This window comes from Sus scrofa, chromosome 10 (genome assembly GCF_054392235.1).
Source record: "Sus scrofa isolate SSC_HxYL_T2T_F1_AM1 chromosome 10, Sscrofa_HxYL_maternal_Yorkshire_Landrace_v2.0, whole genome shotgun sequence".
NCBI classification, from domain to species: domain Eukaryota; kingdom Metazoa; phylum Chordata; class Mammalia; order Artiodactyla; family Suidae; genus Sus; species Sus scrofa.
Genome location: NC_139392.1, coordinates 86,302,546 through 86,316,884, shown reverse-complemented (window position 1 = coordinate 86,316,884; position 14,339 = coordinate 86,302,546). Strand labels below are relative to the sequence as shown.

General features: G+C 46.5%; 1 protein-coding gene across 4 annotated transcripts in view; it reads left to right on the top strand.

Annotated features, from left to right (window-relative positions):
- The window catches only part of CAMK1D (calcium/calmodulin dependent protein kinase ID), a 433,657-nt gene that overhangs the window by 30,128 nt on the left and 389,190 nt on the right, over positions 1-14,339 (top strand). The gene's annotated exons all lie outside the window — the stretch shown is intronic.

Below are 14,339 nucleotides of genomic sequence, written 5' to 3'. Positions count from 1 at the left end.
TTATTTATAAGGAGACTGTCCTCCTTGACCCTCGTGTCCTTGTCAACCGTTCTTCTGTCTGAAGCCCTTTCCTTCTTGGGGAAAAGGCTGAGAGCCAAGCGGTCCCCAAACCCGTGGCTTTGTATGATCACCTGTGGTCTCGGTTTTATTCGATGCCTTCCGTGTGGATTTGGGCCAAGGGAGGGGGAGGGGAATTCAGCATCCGCGTTGGTAGTAGATGGTCCAGAGCCCCAGAGAGGCCACTTTTCTTGCAGGTGAGTTTAACACTGGCTGAGGGCTGCAGCCCACTGCCCTCCAGGGTGACCGACTGTGGGAGGTGCTGCGTGTCCTGGATGGGAGTTCATTTTGAGTCACAGGTGTAACCAGCAGATTGCTCTGGTTTCGCTGGAGGAAAGCACATGTAATGTCTATACCATCCATGACCTCTTATAAAACACATGCCCCCTGTGGTCTGTCCATGTTCAAAGCCGATATTCCTGCTTCTGGTGATGTGCAGCAAGGGGCTGAAAACTATTGAGTGGTTCAGTCTCTGATTTACTCCCCGGTGGAGGGCATTTCTCTGAGAAGTAGGATTCTAGAGCGAGAAGGGATTTGGCGCAGATACAACTTATCACCATGATTTGTAGAGGGAAAAACCAAACCAAACCAAACCCAGCCCAGAAAAGTGGGCTGTGGCCCAGGATCACATAGCAAGTCAGGGATAGAACAGAGCCCAGTAAGCAGGAGTGAAGCCCAGCGAAGCGGGCAGGGCCAGGGCAAGCACGGCCTCCGGAAGTGCTTCTGAAGACTCGTGTTTCCAGTCTCTTGTCCCCTGACACTCAGGTTATGTGACAGCAGGAGCATCCTGTCCAGTATCTGAGCGACACATGAGGAAATGAAGCCCAGAGGGGTTCAGGGACTTGCTCAAGGTCACACAGCTAGTGAGCTGGCCTGAAATTTGGAGTGGTCCCTCTGGTCCATAGATTCCGGATGTACTCAGTGCATATGACTATGAAATGTTGTCTTATGTAGTACTGATGTTATGAATTAAATTATTGGGATGCAGTTGGGGATGGCTGATGGGTTTAAAATCTGGCATGGAGTTTGGGGGGTGGTTCACGGTCAGTTCTGGCCACCTCCAGAGTGGATGTGTTTTGTTTTTTTTTTAATTTTAAAAAATTTAAGTATTTTATTTAATTTTTAAAATTTATTTATTTATTTTTTTAAGAGTGGATCTGTAGAGCCATCACTCCTTCTGCTAAGAGCGAGGAAACCCTGTTTTTGGGTGTAGGGTGTTGGAATCTCAGTCTTTTGACCATGGTGAATATATGGGGAAGATTTAACTTCCACGTCAGATTTTTGCCTGGATTCTTGTTATTCTCAGTACCAAATCCAATACATGAACGTAAGGGCTGTTGGGGGCCCTGAGGACAAGTTGTAGGTTTGCTTTCCCCTGGTTAAACTGGAATCCCTCTGTAAAGGAACTTTCCAGAGCATTGTCTTTGGGAATCCCTAAAGCAGTCTTAGGGTTGGTGACACATGTAAAGAAAATGCATCAAGCAGTCCATCTTAGAAGTTTATTTTCTATTCAGGGTTTCCGCAGGAAGGCAATTTCACCCCAGCTGGGATCACCGGTTGCTTTCATATTTTTAATTCCTTCGCCAGTTTTCCAGATGCCTTTGGAAATTCATGCTGACCGTTTTTTTTTTTTTTTTTTCTCATTCCATTTTGAGTACTGAATATTTTCCCGTCACTACTTAAACTGGCATGAATAAAATATTCCTTTTCAGGATGATGGTTTTCAAATTTTTTTAAAAGAAAAACAAAACACTCTATCTAGTTGGTTAAATTGATGAGGCCTTTTAAAACATTCTCACACTGCCAGTGGGTAAATTTGGGAATAGGAATTCTGTCCTGCTCTAGACCACATTGTATTAGGTTCAGGGCTTTCTGGTCCTAGGGTCCATGAAGGAACCAGGAGAAAATAAACAAATTTGAATGAATGGAATCCAGTAGAGTTTCCCCTTAGAACCATCTGGATATCTGCACTGAATTTATGGGATGGTTACTGTCATCGAGATGGTTATAGGTAGAAGCGTGGCATGATTAAAAATAATAGAAAGCAAGTCTGAGACATTCCATCCATCTGTTCATTCATTCAGTACATTTTTGTTTAGCTCTCATTCCACGTCAGACCTTGTGCTAATTCCTTTGAGAAAGAGACAAACACTGCACTCAGGAAACTCACTGATAGTAGGAAGAAAACTTATAAGCCTAAATTACTGTAATAAAATTTAGAGAACTAATCCATTCTGCAAGTGAGGGAAGAAGGTGAAGAAAATTTAAACCAAACATTTTTCTGTCTCTTATCCCCACTTCTCCTCATCACAGTGAGACAGGTTTAGAGATTTTAATTTTCTGACCTAGTTGTGTTCAGCACATAAGTGGCAGGGCTGGGATTCCAAGTCCTGGCAGGACACTCCTCTGCCTTCCCTGTGCAGAGATGAAAGCTGCGTGAGTTCAGAAGTGGAGACCTTGAGTCCACCTGTTGGGGAGGGGGTCGTGTTAGAGCACAAGCTGGTTGCTGAAGCGGGGGGGATGTCCAGCTCTGGAGGTGGGCCCCATGGGTGGGACAGACCTGCCAGGCCAGAAGCATCGCCCAGGGCGATGGTAGGATTGACGTAAAGGGTGGCGCTCGGGTGGCACTCAGGTGGCATGAAGGGGGCATGAAGGTGCCAATAGAAAGTGATGTAGATGGGTAGGTAAGGGTAGAGTATTCGTGGTTGTCCATTTTCCCCTTTCATCACTTTAAATGTATGGTGCCACTGCCTTCTGGCCTGCCTAGTGTCTTCTGAAAAATCAGCTGACAGTCTCATGGGGCGTCCCTTGTATGTTGCTTGTTTTTTCCCCCTTGTTGCTTGTAATATTTTCTCTTTGTTTTTAATTTTTTTCAGTTTGATTACTCTGTGTCTCAGCATGTTTATCCTGGGTTTTCTGCCATACGGGACTCTGTGTACTTCCTGGTTGTGGATGGCTGTTTCCTTTCCCAGGTTAGGGAAGTTTTTAGCTATTATCACTTTACATATTTTCTTAGGCCCTTGCTCTCCTTCTTCTTCTGGGATCCCTGTAGTACGAATGTTGGTACATTTGAGTTGTCCCAGAGGTCTCTTCCACTGACCTTACTTCTTTTCATTCTTTGGTGAGGATAAATTAGGAGGTTGGAATTCATGTATACACACTGCTATATAAAAAATAGATAATCAACAAGGACCTACAGCTGAGCATAGGGAGCTATACTCAGTAGTTTGTAATAGCCTATAATGGAGAAGAATCTGAAAAAGATGCATGTATATATTCAGTTATTTATGAATAACTTTGCTGTATAGCTGAAACTAACATGACATTGTAAATCAACCACACGTCAGTTTAAAAAAAAAGGGTAGCTAAAAGGTCAGATCATGATGCGTTTTGAGTTCTAGGCTAAAATGTTTATAGTTTTAGCTGGTGATACAAGTAATTAGAATATCCAGGATGTGGTAATATAAGCTGTTAGAATATAACATTCTAATATTAGAATATTAGAAACTGACCTCAGTGCCTGGGATGTAGGGAGCATTGGAGCTGGGAGGCTGCCACAGTGGTCCCTGAGCTAGTGATGGAGCTGGAGGGGAGGGCACAGGTGAGAGAGGCCTTCACCTGGGAGCTGGGAGAAGCAGGGCTTTTGTGCTGCCCCAGTGGAGCTTCCCATCACAGCCAGTGCCTCTCCAGTTTGACTCAGATGTAATTTGTCACTGCTTCCTGATAGTGGCTAGAACAGTTGTATACTTTTATCTAAGCTCCTAGTGCTTGGTGTCACATTTCATTCTAAGTGATTTATAAAAACTTACTTATGTGCCATTCATGACTAGCCTATAAAGTAGGCTATTAATATTTTTCTCATTTTACAAATGAGAAAATGAAGGAGGCTCTAAGATCTGTAGCCTTAACCGTTACTCGAAGCCTAACCCTCACTTTGATGTTCATAGTATATTGGAGATTCAAATTTTTGTGTATTTCCCTGAGTTCTATTTTCCCTTCCTAAAAGAAAAGAATTGTAGTGTCTGCTGTTGTATCCATTAGGTGTATAATCCACATGATGGAAGCATCTAGAACAAGACTCATTGGGGTTTTACATGAAATTGAGTTGGAACTGCTGAATCAGGAGCACGAGAGGATATTGGAGTGAATTAGATTAGATAGGTTATGTGCTAACCAAATTTTGGTCCAGCCTTTTCATTGCAGAGGTGGGGCCAGATGCAGAGAGGTCGGGTGCCTGATAGGGGCCATCAGGGTGGAACTGGAATTCAGGGCTGCTGACATCGAGTGCTGTCACAGAGGAATGCTCTTTTATGTTTGGGGAGACTTCCTGAAGACTAGTTCTTCAGTAGCTCTCAGACCAGGGCATCTTAAATGAGTGTCCAGGGTGGGCTTTCTGGGTGGGGGACCCTGGAGTCCCCAGGGGCTGTGCGGCCTGGCAAGGGAACTCCTACTCCACTGCTGCTGTCTTCTGCTCTTTACCCCTTACCTTCATGATTTTCCTCCATTCCCTCTTGGAATGAAGAACTTTGGGGACTGTTGCCAAAATTGTGCTTTTTCTTTTTCTTTTTAATTTTTTTTTTATTACTCAAATGAATTTATCACATCTGTAGCTATATAATCATCATAACAATCCAATTTCACAGGATTTCCATCCCACAACCCAAGGACATCCCCCCCAACCTCCCAAACTGTCTCCTCTGGAGACCGTAAGTTTTTCAATGTCTGTGAGTCAGCATCTGTTCTGCAAAGAAGTTCTTCCATCTGTCCTTTTTTCAGATCCCTCATGTCCATGAAAGCTGTTGGTGTCTCATTGTATGGCTGACTTCACTTAGCATGATAGTTTCTAGGTCCATCCATGTTGCTAAAAATGCTGGTATTTCGTTCTTTTTGATGGCTGCGTAATATTCCATTGTGTATATGTACCACATCTTCTGGGTCCACTCCTCTGTCGATGGACATTTAGGTTGTTTCCATGTCTTGGCTATTGTAAATAGTGCTGCAGTGAACATTGGAGTACATGTGTCTTTGCGAGTCGTGGTTTTCTCTGGGTAGATGCCCAGGAGTGGGATTGCTGGATCAAATGGGAGTTCTATGTTTAGTTTTCTGAGGAATCTCCATACTGCTTTCCACAGTGGTTGCACCAATTTACAATCCCACCAACAGTGTACTAGGGTTCCTTTTTCTCCACATCCTCTCCAGCACTTAATGTTTGTAGACTTTTGGATGATGGCCATTCTGGCTGGTGTAAGGTGGTACCTCAGAGAGGTTTTGATTTGCATGTCTCTAATAATGAGTGATGTTGAACATCTTTTCATGTGTTTTTTGGCCATCTGTATGTCTTCTTTGGAGAAGTGTCTGTTTAGATCTTCTGCCCATTTTTGGATGGGATTGTTTGTTTTTTTGGTATGGAGCTGCAGAAGGTGTTTATAAGTTTTGGAGATGAATCCCATGTCAGTCGATTCACTTGCAAAGATGTTCTCCCATTCTGTGGGTTGTCTTTTTGTGTTTGTGTTGTTCAGGGTTTCCTTTGCTGTGCAGAAACTTTGAAGTTTGATTAGGTCCCATTTGTTTATTTTTGTTTTTGTTGTCAATACTCTGATAGGTGGATCCGAGAAGATGTTGCTATGGTTTCTGTCAGAGAGTGTTTGGCCTGTGTTTTCCTCTAGGAGTTTGATAGTGTCTGGTCTTATATCTAGGTCTTTAATCCATTTGGAGTTGATTTTTGTGTATGGTGTTAGGGAGTGTTTTAATTTCATTCTTTTCCATGTGGCTGTCCAGTTTTCCCAGCACCACTTATTGAACAAGCTGTCCTTTCTCCCTTGTATATTTTTGCCTCCTTTGTCATAGATGAGTTGGCTGTAGGTGCGTGGGTTTAATTTTGGGCTTTCTGTCCTGTTCCACTGATCTATATTTCTGTCTTTGTGCCAGTACCATATGGTTTTGGTGATTGTTGCTTTGTAGTATAGTCTGAAGTCTGGGAGCCTGATTCCTCCAGCTCCATTTTTCTTTTTCAGGATGTCTTTGGCTATTCTGGGTCTTTTGTGCTTCCAAACAAACTTTAAAATATTTTGTTCGAGTTCTGTGAAAAATGTCCTTGGTAATTTGATAGGGATTGCATTGGATCTGTAGATTGCCTTAGGTAGTATCATCATTTTGATAATATTAACTCTTCCAATCCATGAGCATGGTACATCTTTCCATCTATTTGTGTCGTCTTTGATTTCTTTCATCAGTGTCTTGTAGTTTTCAGAGTACAGGTCTTTTGTCTCTTTAGGTAGGTTTACTCCTAGGTATTTTATTCTTTTGGATGCGATGGTAAACGGGATTGCTTCCCTAATTTCTCTGTCTGCTCTTTCATTGTTAGGGTGTAGAAATGCCATCGATTTCTGTGTATTGATTTTGTATCCTGCGACTTTGCCGAAATCATGGATGAGCTCCGACTGTTTTCTGGTAGAGTCTTTGGGATTCTCTGGATATAGTATCATGTCATCTGCGGATAGGGATAGTTTTACTTCTTCCTTTCCAATGTGGATTCCTTTTATCTCTTTTACTTCTCTGATTGCTGTGGCTAGGACTTCCAGAACTACGTTGAAGAGTCGTGGCGAGAGCGGACATCCTTGTCTTGTTCCTGATCTCAGCGGGAATTCTTTCAGCTTTTCACCATGGAGAATGATGTTCGCTGTGGTCTCCAGCTGCTGCTGTCTTCTGCTCTTTACCCCTTGCCTTCATGATTTTCCTCCTTTCCTCTTGGAATGAAGAACTTTGGGGACTGTTGCCAAAACTGTGCTTTTTCTGATGAGCGCTGCTGAGGTTTGTTCAGGCTCAGGGCTTATGTCCAGCAACAGTGTGTTCAAACTCTGGTTCCTCTTAGATTTCCAGAAGGATCTCCTACTTAATCTCCTTTGTGCTGTCTCTTGAAAAAAATCAGCCCCCCATCAGAGAACATTCCTTTCCTTGCAGGCCTCCCGTGGAGCCAGGGTCATGCAGACGGCGTTCTGGCCCTGGCCTCTCATTATCTCTGCTTCTGATCTAGGCCTTAGCCAAGCAGATCCTTGACACGATCCTAAACAAGCACCGAACAGCTCACTTGAGTTCAGAGCTGGAGTTGTGCTCCTTGCTTCGTGGCTGGTTCCTCTGGGCGGTGCCCCAGCCTTCTCCTTCTGCAGCTTTTGCTGGCAGGGTTCCATAGTTCAAGGCCACGGAGGCTGCCCGCTGGCACTGCCCTGCGGGGCGGGCTGCTTGTCTGCCTTGAGCTGTGCCTGAGGTCTGCGTTTTTAACTCAAGAGTCATTCCCAGGAATTGAATTATGGGCCCAGGAAGAAGCAGGTTTTATGCAGCGTCTCCGCGTTTGGCCGGCAGCTGTGTTTGTGTGATGGTGAAAACAATTTCTCTCTCTTCTCCTTTGGGCCCCATCGGCTGACCCAGCTCGTCTGCCGCCTTCCCCAATCTCGGTTTTAATTCATCTTTCAAAGAAACAGATTAAGCTGATTGCTTCGTAAGCTGAGTTTTGGTGTGTATACCTTTCAGCTGCCTTCCAGAAGTGATTAAAGGAAGAATTTCTGTGTGAGCTTTTATGCCCCGTTAGGATTATTTTGGGATCCTGTCTCAATGGTTTATTTCCATCTTGTGCCTGTTTTTAACAGAAGAACTGGAAATGAGGAGAGGGGCTGGGTTTTGTCTCCTCTGGGTGTTCTCAGCTCGCAGACATCCTGTTGTAAACTGCTCCTGTCTGCCTGCTTGGCCCTTTCCCAGGGGGCCTTCCCGGAGCGGCCGCTTGGATCCGTAACATTGAGGTCAGACTGTCTGTTGGTTTGCGGGGTTGCTTTCTCTTTGGTCCCAAGCTTCCGCCAGTAAAACCATTTCTTCCAGACCCATCCAAGCCAAGGTGCCTGGCCATGGCTTCAGGGGACCTGACTCTGGCCCTGGATTTAATAGATGGTCTTTTACATAAGGTTTATCCCAGGTGCTGCCTCCCTAGACCATCGTTCGGGCAGGTGTTGGCTTTCCATTGTCTCTGCATCTCCAGGGCCCAGGATGGCACCTGGCCCAGCCCAAGCTGTTCAGTGAGGGTGTTTTTTTGTTTTTTTTTTTTAAAGGGCTGCACCTGCGGGCATATGGAAGTCCCCAGGCTAAGGGTCACATCTAAGCTGCAGCTGCCTGCCTACACCACAGCCACAGCCACACAGGATCTGAGCTGCGTCTGCGACCTACACCACAGCTCATGTCAAGGCTGGATCCTTACCCCTCTAAGTGAGGCCAGGGATCAAACCCGCCTTCTAATGGATAGCAGTTGGGTTTGTAACCTGCTGAGCCACAACAGGAACTCCTCAGTGAGGCCTTTTTTGAATGAGTGGATCTCTTTAAATATGTGGAAGCGTTGACAGGATGCTCGGTATTACTCAGAGTCAAGGTAGAAAAAATGTTGGCCTGCAGATGTGTTTTGTTTGGCATGCACACTGTTGAAAAAATTTCCGAACCCATGTATTAATACAAAGATAAATTGTACATAGAAAATCCAGATTTCCAGCTTCTCCTGCAAAATGTTCGGACCCGGACTGTGCTAGAACCGAGGCGTGAGCCTCCCTCAGCGGGGCCTGACTTTGGCCTTTTGCTCACCTAACCCCTGAAATTATTTGGTAAAGCTGTCTGCCTGCTGGCACACTTTGAGTTAATAGTGAAGATTTTTCATCATAATTTAAGAGTTTCATTAAATTAAGAGTTTGGGATTAGCAGATGCCCAGTACTGTATATAAAATAAACAACACGGACTGACTACACAGCCGGGGGAACTATGTTCAGTATCTTGTAAAAACCTATAATGGAAAAGAATCTGAAAAAGAATGGGTGTGTAACCGAATCAGTTTGTTGTACACCAGAAACTAATACCACATTGTAAATGAACTATACTTCGATTAAAAAAAGGTTAGGGGTTCCCACTACGGGTTAAGAATCCAACTGCAGTGGTTCTCGTCGCTGCGGAGGCCTGGATTCAATTTCAATCCCTCGCCTGGCATGGGGGTTACAGAGTCTGGTGTTGCCACAGCTGCGGCATAGGTCTCAGCTGCGGTGCACAGTCAGCCCCTGGCCAGGGAACTACCACATGCTGTGGGTGCGGCCAAAAAAAAAATAAAATAAAATAAAAGGGTTTGGAGTTCCCCTCGTGGCTCAGTGATTAACGAATCCAACTAGGAACCATGAGGTTGCGGGTTCGATCCCTCGCCTCGCTCAGTGGGTTAACGATCTGGCATTGCCGTGAGCTGTGGTGTAGGTTGCTGACTCGACTCGGATCCGGCGTTGCTGTGGCTCTGGCGTAGGCCAGTGGCTACAGCTCCGATTAGACCCCCAGCCTGGGAACCTCCATATGCCACTGGAGCGGCCCAAGAAATGGCAAAAAGACAAAAAAAAAAAAAAAAAGTTGGCGTTCCCATTGTGGCTCAGTGGTAATGAACCTGACTAGTATCCATGAGGATGCGGTTCGATCCCTGGCCTTGCTCGGTGGCTTAAGGATCCAGTGTTGCCATGAGCTGCAGTGTAGGTCACAGATGAGGCCCAGATCCTGCATCGCTGTGGTGTAGGCTGGTAGCTGTAGCTCCGATTTGACCCCTAGCCTGGGAACTTCCATATGCCTCACGTGCGGCCCTAAAAAGAAAAAGAAAAAAAAAAAAAGAATTTCAAAGATATTATTTCCAGCTTATGGCATATACTGACATCTTTAAACAAAACAGTTACATCATCCTTTTAAATAGAACCAGTGGAATCTAAATATCGTAGAGATTTGATACCTGTCATTACCCATGTAAAAAATGCTTAAACAGACTCCTCTTTAACCGTTGGAATTTCTACCACAGTCTCTTTTTATTTTGAATTCATATCGTATTCCCACAGAAAGTTTTCCTTGGGTATTATCCTTGTCCTTGCAAATAAATAAGTCTGTACATTTCAATTAAATTCCCTATGGTGATAGGGGCCTATGAAAAGTTTCTGTAGTTAGGCACTGTGATTGATTACTAGTATGCTTTGAACAGAATATTAATAGGCTACAGGTTTTGATAAGTAGATTAAAGGAGAAGGAAGAGTTGCTTGGAAATGCATCTCCTAATGACATGTCTGGAGCTCTTTGTTTTTGCATTTTTCTGGATCCTATGGTAAATAGTACTTATGGCTGGAATACGGAGGCTCAACATTAGTTCATTCCTATTTCTGTGTTTTAAGAGGTGTCAGCACAGAGAGATCATACATAACTAAAGAGGTAGAGGGGACCAGGGGCTATGTTTATAGCAGTCCTGCTTTAAAAAAAAACCCAAAAAAACCCCAAAAAGCTCAGAGTTACACGTCAGGTTCGCCCTGCTGCGTCCATAGTTAATTGCTTCCTTTTCAGCAGGTGGAGAATTGGGGTTGTATTGGAATTGGCGGGGGTGGGGGATGCTTTCCAACCGTCCACACGGCCCTTTGAGGCTCTCCCACACTCAGGAGTGTGGCCGCCGAGGGTTGCTGCTGGGCTGGGGCTCCCCAGGGTCAAGAACCTCACCGGGGCTTTGTTCGGTTGCGTCCTCCCCCAGCCCCTGGCCTGGGCTCACTAAATGCCGTACATGTGATGCAGGCAAGAGCCAGTCCTCTTCCCCAGATCCCCTGTCTGTGAATTCGACTTCCTCAGATGTCGCTGTAACCGCAAGCAACACCGAGATGCTTCCGCGATCCTTCAGGGCCGTGAGCGGAGCCACGCCCACTTTGAGCCGCCGACGCTGGTGTTCTGGCCCAGGTGGGCCAAGGAGATGCTCTCCCTCGGGTCCAGCACTCACACCGCTAGGGGGTCCCTTCTGTGGTCTTTCCAGTGCTGGGTTTTTCAGTCTCGTGCGTTTTGCTGGTGACCTTGTGAAGTGCTGCCTGGGGTTCCTGGAGCACGGAGGCTGCCGTGTGCTTTACGGAGAAATGAACGTCTGCTGGATGAGCTTTGCTGCGGGTGGCCCTGAGGTCACTGTTAATGAGCTGGCATCTTAAATAAGATGCACTTTTTTTTTTTTTTTTTTTTTGTCTTTTTGCCATTTCTTGGGCCACTCCTGTGGCATATGGAGGTTCCCAGACCAGGGGTCGAATCAGAGCTGTAGCCGCCGGCCTACACCACAGGCACAGCAATGCGGGATCCGAGCCTCGTCTGCGACCTATACCACAGCTCACGGCAACGCCGGATCCTTAACCCACTGAGCAAGGCGAGGGATCGAACCTGCAACCTCATGGTTCCTAGTCGGATTCATTAACCACTGCGCCACGACGGGAACTCCTATATAAGATGCGTTTGAACAGGAACACACACAAAGCAAGGTGAGGCATTGATCCACTGACCAGGATGCTGGGGCCAGAGGGTTCCAGGAGCCCAACCTTGTATCTCCCCTGGGAGCAGTGGCTTGGAATTTGTGATTCAGTGTTTGCAGTCATCTTCTAGGACGTAACTACGGTGACTCCAGAGAGTTGGACTGAGTGTCGTTTGCACGTGGATGTCACCAGAGGAGAAATTTAAGGAACAATGTCGGGGTCATGTCTAAGTAGGCAGATGTTTCGTTCACTCAGATTGTGAAGTATTCCGCGTGTTACATGAGAGTCTTAAAGCGGTTCCCTAATGCGAGCGGCATCCCTGAGCCCATCACTGGAGCTCACCCAGAGGAGAAGTGTTTTCACGATGGCAAATGCTTTTGCTCTTTAAATGTAACTGGGAACTTACGTCTCGCTGAGTACTTAAAGCCTGAGACTCGGGGGACCAGCATCTGAGTTACGCTTTTATTATTTAACTAAAGCGTCTGTTGCCCCAAGAATAAAAGGCTTCAGAAAAGGAGCCTGGAGTTTGGAAGCGGCCCTGACCGCCCGATTGACATTCAGAACCATCTTTTAGCCTCTGATTTCACATGGGTTCCGCTATTTTTTTTTTTTTTTAAATAGCCGTTAGTCCCACAATCACTCATCCCCACTAAATACAGTCCATAAAAAGTAATTGCCATGGTTTTGAACAATTTATATTCCGAGGAGCGGAGTGTATTTTAAGATGTGACTGGATCCTTCTAGAATCCCCACCGGAGGGCTTGGCATTTCAGTGGACGGACACACACACGCTTCACCCAGAGTGTGATGTGGGCGTGCGTAAGTCCTTCCTCGCTTCTTCTGGGACAGATCTCTGGTCCAGGAAAGCCTTTCCTCGCCCCACCGACTCCTCTTTGTAGAATGGTTTATAAGCTCAAATCAGATTCCAAGTCTGATTCCCCCCCCCAATAAATGTTAAAGCCAGTGGGTTTCCTTTTCTTCCCATATATGCTGTTTTTATTCATATTTATTGGATCGGTAGAAACTTCTGAGCTCCTGCTTTGTGCCTGGGCCTGTCCTGGGTGCTGGAGGTATAAAGCCAGCCAGCTCCCAAGCCGGGGGTCAAGGAGCCCACCGTAGGCAGGGAGAAACATCGTATCACAGTGTGGAGAGGCTGGTAGGGGGGGTTCCCGAGGGGAGCTTGGGGTGCTTTAGAGTTTGCCTGGGAGCATCAGGGAGGGCTTCACAGAGGAGGTGGAGACAGGCCTGAGGCTTGAGGGATGGGTAGGAGTTGACCAGTTATGCAAAGAGGAGGGGGCTTCCAGGCAGATGGCCCCGCTCTGGTCCTAAGCCGGGGGGGGGGGGGGGCGGGGTGTGAAAGAGCATAGGGTCTTTTTTTTTTTTTTTCTTTTTACAGCCCCGCCCATGGCATGTGGAAGTTCCCTGGCCAAGAGTCAAATCAGAGCTGGAGCTGCAGCTGCCGCTGCCAGCCTACACCACAGCCATGGCAATGCTCCTTAATGCACTGAGCAAGGCCAGGGATCAAACCCACATCCTCACAGTTGTGTTTTTGTTTTGTTTTTTTTTTTTTGCTTTTTAGGGAGGATCCCAGGCAGGGGCCAATCAGAGCTACAGCTGCCGGACTGCACCACAGCTGCAGCAACGCCAGATCCGAGCCATGTCTGCAAGCTACACCATGGCTCCCAGCAACGCCGGATCCTTAACCCACTGAGTGAGGCCAGGGATTGAACCTGCAACCTCATAGTTCCTAGTCGGATTCATTTCTGCTGTGTCACGACGGGAACTCCTGTGTTGGGTTCTTAACCTGCTGAGCCACAATGGGAACTCCACTGGGTCTGTTTTGGGGTTTAGGCAAGAATAGGGGAACGATGAGAGAGGAGGCTGGAAAGGGACGTAGGGCTTGGGTTTCCGAGACTTTCTGTGCCACACTTAAGGGTTTGGAGCTTATCTAGAAGGTGGAGGAATTGAAGGGGACATGTGAACAACCTTTTTGAGTGTTTGATAGCCCACTTTGGGGTGAAAGGTGGGAAGCTGGAGACAGGGGTCAGGCAGACCAGTTCAGTTGCTCTTGGATTGGTCGGTGGGACAGACTGGGGAGAGGTAGGCGACCCAGCAGGCAGGGCGATGGGGAGACGGGGACGGACAGAGGCTCTGCAGTGGCTCCGTCTAATTCTCTGGGATCATTTCGGATTTCAGAGCCTCAGTCCAGGACAGCAGAGGTTTCATGCTTGGGCACTTGGGTAAAAGATGGTGCTTTCTGCTGAGGACACTCGGGAGCAGGTTTGTGGGAGAAAACAGAATTGCCTGAACCGTGAGACCCTAGAACCAGCGTCACGGCATAAATCCAGCTCCGGGATTGTATCCTGGAAACAAGGTTGTTGTTGTTGTTGTTTTGTCCCCCAGTCTTGTTTGCATGTTTTTGCCTGCATTATCTACCCTAGGAATTCATGTTGATCTGTTTGTTAGCAGCAAAAGGCCACGGAGCAAAATGTGTGAAATTACCCGGGAGGAAAGAAAAAAAAAAATCTCTAACGGTGTGGTCTGAACACCAGCGTCGGCACATGAAACCAGGGGCTGTGGGCTGGTTTTTCGCAGGTGACTTAGAACAAGCTGTCACCTCCTGGCCATCCTGTGTTCGCCTCTGCCCTGTGGAATTGCACAGGGGCTCAGAACCCCGGTTCTGGTTTCAGGCAGGCTTAGTTCACCTCTCCCTTGGGCGAGTCCCCGCTCTGTGCCTGAACATCTTTCTTGCATAGTGATGATAATAGCACCCACCTTATTTGTGCCTGTTAAAGAAGATAATTGATGGTGTTTCTTAGCCCAGTTCATGGCACAGTGAGCACTGAGAAGAAGTGTATCTTGAAGCAATTACAAGAACAGATCTTATAGAATGATGATAAATTAACGACCAAACATCAACCTGGATTCAGGTTTCTAAGAGATTTAGCCTTCATTTAAGCAACGATGCACCA